Here is a 7,509-nt window from a genome sequence, read left to right on the forward strand (position 1 = left end):
CTGAACTCCATTTCATGCTTTTTCTAGTTATTCTCAACAAAGAAGAAACTGGAAATTCACATATGCTGAGACTGAAAATCTTGTTGCTGAAAGGGCATACAGAAATAGCCCGAGGAGTAGAGCTCTTCCCAAGAAAAGCTACTGGGGAAGGATTTCTGCCTTGTTTTTCTTTAAAATAAGGTCATTTAACATAAGTCTGAGGAAAGCATAGTGAGCCACATTTCATTTTACTGTTAATTGCACTTGAGCTGAGAAACAGAAGTAATAAAAGCATTTTCTTTCTTTTTTTTCAGAAGAAGTTTATTTAAACAATAAGATGCTTGACTTGAAGGGAAAACTATCTAGGATTCCTTTCTTTGAGAGTAATTTATCCCTACCTGAAGACAGATTGCCCTACATATAATGGCTACATATAAAAAAGCTATAAAATTGTTCTTGGTTTTACAATGATAAATGAAAAACATTAAAACTCTCCAAGTGAACACGGTATGGAATAACTTCCACGTTTTATTGTTGTTGTTAAATGGTGAACACAAAATAACTTACTAGAATAAAAAAGTAAGAGCTGAATGCACATGCTATTAATGGAGAAAGGGGTATTTTCACAGAAGCAGTATTTTTCCCCATCCCATCTCCATTTGATGTTGATCAAAACATAGCATTGGCCATTTAGGGAAAAAAAATCAATATGCTTGTGCTTATACACCAATTACTTTATGTACATCAAAGGCATGGGGAAGGGAAAATGAAAGAATAGAGAAAACTGTACTGCAGTAGTCAGGATGTGGTGCAACCAAACTGTGGTTTTCTAGTGGAGAATGTCCTCTTGGTCTGAAGGAACAGAGTTCTGGAGTAAAGCACAGGTTTCCTTTTTAGTATACACCTCCTGTCTGTTGCTGGAACATATCAGTTGTATCTTCATCCTCCATTTCCAACTGTGCAGGTGTGCGTGCTTCCTTGATCAGCTGCCTGTCAAGTCAGAACCCGATCTGCCTCTGACAAACCCTGTCGTTCCCAATAGGCTTTCATTAGCTTACCAAACAGCATATGTCTCAATCTTAAAGTGCACCACAGAACCATCCTGCCCCGCCACCTTCAAATTAACATGATCATGGTTCTCAGTCTTGACTCCTTCCTTGGGCTTTTCATTGGCCATGGCGAGCCCTGGAGTCTCGTCACTGCCGCTTCACAAAAGAGGTGCCAGGCTGGCACCAAACGAGAACACAGCAGCGCCAGGAGCAGCTGCAGGAGGAAGCGGCAGCAGCCAAAAAGCATTTTCTAAAGTAAAAAATAAGTCCCTTGAAAGCGTAAGTTTAATCTGTTAAAACCTGTTAGACCAGAAGATCTTTATTATGGGGTTTATTTCCAGTTGATTAATTGTGAAAAAGCTAGGACTTACCCAGAGAAGCGTGAAAATCCCAGGGAGCTGAAATACCTGTGTAAGATAAAGCTCTTAGCAGGGAAGGGCTTCTCAACACAGCCGAAAGACCAAGACTGCTCATTTACAACAGCATCAAAACGAATAAAATACTTGGGGATGAACTGAACAAAAGAAAGGCAAAAGTTATACTCTGAAAACTACAAAACATTATTGAGGGGTCAGCCCCATGGCCGAGTGGTTAAGTTCGCGAACTCTGCTTCGTTGGCCGGGATTTCACCAGTTCGGATCCCGGGCACAGACATGGCATCACTCATCAGGCCATGCTGAGGCGGCATCCCACATAGCACAACCAGAGGCACTCACAACTAGAATATACAACTATGTACTGGGGACCTTGGGGAGAATGAGGAGGAGGCGGTGGAGGGGGAAAAGAGGAAGAAGAAGAAAGAAGAAAGAAGACTGGCACAGATGTTAGCTCAAGTGCCAATATTTAAAATAAAACAAAAATTTATTGAAAGAAATTAAGGAAGACCTAAATAAATGGAAAGGTATCTCAGGTTCAAGGGTCAGAAGACTAAATATCGTCAAGATGGCAACAGTTCCCAAAGTGATACACAGAGTCATTCAATGCCATCCCCATCAAAATTCTAGCTGTGTTCTTTGCAGATGTTGACCAAATGGTCCTAAAATTCATGTGGACATGCAAGGGACTCAGAATAGCTAAAATAATCCTGAAAAAGAAGAACAAAGTTACAGGACTCATACTTCCTGAAATCAAAACTCACTATAAAGCTACAGGAAACAAGACAGTGTATTATTGGCATAAAGGCAGACACATAGGTCAACTGAATTGAGAATTCAGAATTGGGAGTCCAGAAATAAACCTTCACATTTGCTGTTAATTGGGTTTCAACGTACGCCAAGACCATTCAGTTGGGAAAAGAATAATCTTTTCAACAAATGGTTCTTGGATAACTGGATAGTCACATGTAAAACAAAGGAAATTGGATGCCCTACCTTACACCACATATAACAATTAACCCAAAATGGATCAAAGACTTAAACTAAAACTGTAGCACTCTTGGAAAAAATACAGGTGTAAATCTTTGTGAATTTGGATTAGACAATGGTTTCTTAGATATGACACCTAAAGTATAAGCAACCAAAAAAACATAGATAAATTGGACTTTATCAAAATTAAAAAGTTTTATGGTTCAAAGGACACCATCAAAAAAGTAAAAAAATGCAACCCACAGAATGGGAGAAAATATTTGTAAATCATATATCTGACAAATGATTGATATCTAGAATATATAAACAACTGTTCCAGCTCAATAATAAAAAGACATATAACCCAATTTAAAAATGGGCAAAGGATTTGAGTAAACACTCTCCAAAGGAGGTACGCAAATGGTCAATAAGCACATGTAATATGCTCAACTTCATTAGCCATCAGGGAAACGCAAGTCAGTACCACAATGAGATACCACTTCACAGTAAGATAGCTATAATCACAAAGACAGAAAATAAAAAGTGTTGGCAAAGATATGGAGAATTGGAACCCTCATACATTGCCAGTGGGAATGTAAAATGGTGCAGCTGCTGTAGCAAACAGGTTGGCAGTTCCTCAAATGGCCAAACATAGAGTTACCATATGACCTAGCAATTCTACTCGTAGGTACATACCCAAGAGAAATGAAAACATACGTCTACACAGAAACTTGCACACGAATGTTCACAGCAGTGTTATTCATAGTAGCCTGGGGGCTAGACGACCGCTTCCGAGATGGCTCACTCACAGGGCCAGCTATCTTCTGGGAGCTCAGCTGAGTCCACGGGCCTGAGAACTTGGGTTCTCTTCATGAGCTTCTCCATGCGCCGTTGAGTTTCCTCACAGCCTGGTGACAGAGTTCCAAGAAGGGGGAGCATCCCAAGAGACAGAAAGTAAAAGCTGTTGGTTCCTTAGGGCCTGGGACTAGAAACCAGTACTACTAATTCTGTTGCATTTTCTTGCTCAAGCAGTCACGAAGCCTAGATTCAAGAGTAGGAGCCATAGACCTCAACTTTTGATGAGAGGAGTGTTAAAATTTTGATGCCATGTTTTATAACTGCCACACCCCACAGTAACTTCCAGAGCTTGGATGAATCCAGGTATGTCTGAATCATAGAGTTCAAAGTATTAAAAATTCTGCTTTGCATTTCAGACGGGAGGGGTGAGAGACCCTGGGATGGAATAGTGCGAAAGCTATTTAAAATATTTTTAGTTAGTATTAGGAGGGGTGTTTGTTGCTGCTATATTACCCTGCTCATAATCAAGATCACTCTGAAAAAAATATTTGCACTGTTTGTGGTGCATTTCAATGATATTTTAATGCTGAGTTTCTGGAGGTGGGAAGATCACTTATAATAGAGATGAAGCTATTAAAAGAACAAATGGGAGAAGAGCTTTTTTCTCTTTTAACAGCAGATCTGAAGACAGGACTCGCCATGAGCTCATCTACGCTTCAGTTTCCACGGAGGAGAGCAGTCTCTCTATTGCGGGCATGCCTTAACTCAACATCAAGTTATGCAGCTGGGCTTTCATCCCGGGGCTATAAACGAACCATTAAAACCCATTATTATACCTGACAGATGGAGCATGTGCCAGAATGACTCAAACCTGGGAGTACATCAAAATGAGGAGTCAGGGCTCCAGTCAGCTGTTGGTTTTAAGATGGAACAGAATCCAGCCCTTTTCCCATTCTATTCTGTCATTGTTCCCCAAAGTTGCTGCCAAGATAGGGAAATTCCAGCCATTGTCCACATTCGTTTTTGGGATCTTGGCGTTTGATACCACTAGAGATGAAAATCTGCACAAATCACAGCTGCTGAAAGGGAGGCGTAAGTGAATACAACTCAGTAAACAGCATCTTGCTACCTGGATAACAGAGAAGCTCTGGAGGGAAACTGGATTCTGTGGCTGGAGCATCACTACTGAAACACACTGAGTAGGTCCTGGGTACATTCTTTTCCCTGCAGCACTCATTAACAAGGAGAACACAGTCATTTTTGCTAACCAAGCTTATTTTCCAGAATAACGCATCCTCACTGGGATTCCCAAGAGCCACCACCCTGGACCATGCCGAGGTGACCCCACACGCATCATGGCATAGTCTGTATCTGCCCATACGCTGTGAAGATAATTGACAGAAGTCGCCTGTCGTCTTGGCAGAAAGACGACTGTTTAACAGACAGTCCTACTAAAGGAACAGGCAAGAAAGAGGTTTTACGGGGCGACTGTTTGCTAGGAGTTGTCTCCTTCGGACTAGGAAGGATGAGGAATCCAGCACTGGACAGAGCAGTCAGAGGGCCCAGAGCAAAGGTTTTTCTTTCCACTGTACCCTGTCCTGAGCGCTCAGGGAATTACCAAGAAGATTCCCAGAATCTTTGCCTGGCAAAGGCAGGTTGATAAGCAGTTTGCTGTGCCCTTCACAGGCTGGAAGCCTTCCACTGCTGATGGACCACAAGCCATTAGCACCGTCTTTTGCTGGCCAGGATGCAGCCCCAGACCTTCCCTGGGTGATTTATGAGATGGGTGCTGAGACAGGAGCACCAATGGACTGCCTTCCCAAAGCGTGGTCCAGGCTGTGCTAGAATCCTTTCAACACAAGCCCTTAATCAGGAGCAGAGACCTTAGAAGTAGAAGAAGAAAAAAAGCCAGGCAGAATCTGAGGCTGACAATTTGACATCTGTGACCGTCTGAGGCAGCATACTTGGGAAAGTAGCGGAGGGAGTTGGGAGAACGAGGCTGGTGGAATGGGAACCATTGGAAGAGCAGCTTTTTGGTTGAGCAGTTCTTCTGGGGGAAGTCAGGGTCAGGAGCTGAGGCTTAAAGGCCCTGTCGGTCTCGCCTTCTCTGCGTGGCCTCTGCCTTCCCCACTTCTTCTGGTCGAGGGTTTGTCTGTCACCCCGAGGCAGCCCTGTGTGGCTTCTGCATCAGTCTCCTGGGCAGAGAGCAGTGCAGCGGCCTTATCCCTTGACCCAAGTGACTGAGAGAACAGAGATTTCCTGGCAGGGGGTGGGGGGTAGGGGGTGGAATTGGTTACACAGTACCAATTCCTTTTTTATTATTGTGATAAAATATACATACCATAAAAGTTACTGTTTTAACCATTTTCAAGTGTACAGTTCAATGGTATTTAGTCATTCACACTATGGTGCAACCATCACCACCATCCATCTACAGAGCTTTTTTTTTTTTCAAGATTCGCACCTGAGCTAACATCTGTTGCCAATCTTCTTTTTTCTTTTTCTTCTTCTTCTTCTCCCCAAAGCCCCCCAGTAAGTAGTTGCATATTGTAGTTGTAGGTCCTTCTGGTTGTGCTGTATGGGACGCCGCCTCAGCATGGCTTCACGAGCGATGCCATGTCCACACCCAGGATCTGAACCGGCAAAACCCTGGGCTGCAAAAGCAGAATGCACAGACCTAAACACTCAGCCATGTGCCAGCCCCCACAACTTTTTCACCTTTCCAAACAGAAACTCTGTCCCCATTAAACGCTAATTCCTCATTCTCCCCTATTCACTAGCCCCTGACAACCACCCTTCTACTTTCTGTCTCTGTGAATTTGACTACTGTCAGACCCTCATATAAGTGGATTCACACAATATTCGTCCTTTTGTGACTGGTTTATTTTACTTAGCATAATGTCTCCAAGGTTCATGCATGTTGCAGCGGGTGTCAGAATTTCCTTCCTTGTTAAGGCTGAATAATATCCCATTGTATGTATAGACCACATTTTGTTTATTCGTGGAGGCATTGATGGACATTTCAGTTTTTTCCACCTTTTGGCTATTATGAATAATGCTGCCGTGAACATGAGTGTACAGGTATCTTTTCGAGCCCTTGCTTTCAATGCTTTTGGGTGTATACCCAGAAGTAGGACTGCTGGATCATATGGTAATTCTGCTTAATTTTTTGAGGAACTACTATAGTGTTTTCCACAGCAGCCGCATTTTACACTCCCACCAGCAAAGCACCAGGGTTCCAATTTCTCCACATCCTTGCCAATACCTGTTATTTTTCTGGGGGATTTTGTTTGTTTTATGACAGCCATCCTAATAAGTGTGAAGTGGTATCTCATTGTGCTTTTGATTTGCATTTCCCTAATGACTCATCATTTGAGCATCTTTTCATGTGCTTATTGGCCACCTGCATATTTTCTTTGGAGAAATGTCTATTCAAGTCCTCTGCCCATTTTCTAATTGGGTTTTTTGGTTTTTTGTCTTTGAGTTGTAGGAGTTCTTTACATGCTCTGGATATTGATCCATTAACAGATAGATGATTTTCAAATATTTTCTCTCATTCTGTGAGGTGCTTTTCACTCTGTTGATAGTGTCCTTTAATGCAAAAAGTTTTAAATTTTGATGAAAGATAATTTATCTATTATTTCTTTTGTTGCCTGTGCTTCTGATGTCACATCCAAAAAATCACTGCCAAATCCAATGTAATGAAGATATCCCCCTCTGTTTTCTTCTAAAAGTTTAATACTTTTAGTGCTTATGTTTAGGTCTTTGATCCATTTTGAGTTATTCTTTATAAATAGTATAAGGCAAAGGTCCAACTTTGTTCTTTTGCATGTAGATGTCCAGTTTTTCCAACACCATTTGTTGGAAAGACTGTCCTGCCCATTGTGTGGTAGTACCCATTATTTTTTGACTTTGGTAGATTTTGTTCCCCCCAAGTCCTTCAGATTCTGTGTAGCTCTAGGTAGATTTAAGTGTCCCTGTCACAAGCCTGACTGTGCTGTGAAGCTTTGGGATCTGCCACCCACTCCCTGCATTTGCAGAAACAAAATATAGAGTGGACTGCCACAGGATTTAGGTTGCCTGGCCAGTACATATGGTAAAATTTGCACAGAGTCAAAATTAGCCTTAAAAATCCTTCTATCACCCTAAAATTACATTGAGTGACAGCTCTCAGAGAGTCAGTCACAGCTGGTTTCCCCTCCTGTGTTGGAACCGACTGCTTTTTTGGGGGTGGGGGTAGGAGGACAGGGACTGAACGTCAGTTGTAGTGGTTAGCCTGCACTTAGGGTCCTTTTAATGAAAAATATGAACCCATACCAACAAAATCACGTCCAGGATGG

The 7,509-nt window shown here is 42.2% G+C and overlaps 1 pseudogene; it reads right to left on the reverse strand.

Annotated features, from left to right (window-relative positions):
* Positions 1-325: 325 nt before the first annotated feature.
* On the reverse strand, positions 326-4,512 carry LOC103545807 (small ubiquitin-related modifier 2 pseudogene; annotated as a pseudogene).
* Between the last annotated feature and the right edge of the window lie 2,997 nt (positions 4,513-7,509).

The sequence above is a fragment of the Equus przewalskii genome, chromosome 7, assembly GCF_037783145.1.
Source record: "Equus przewalskii isolate Varuska chromosome 7, EquPr2, whole genome shotgun sequence".
Taxonomy (NCBI): Eukaryota; Metazoa; Chordata; class Mammalia; order Perissodactyla; family Equidae; genus Equus; species Equus przewalskii.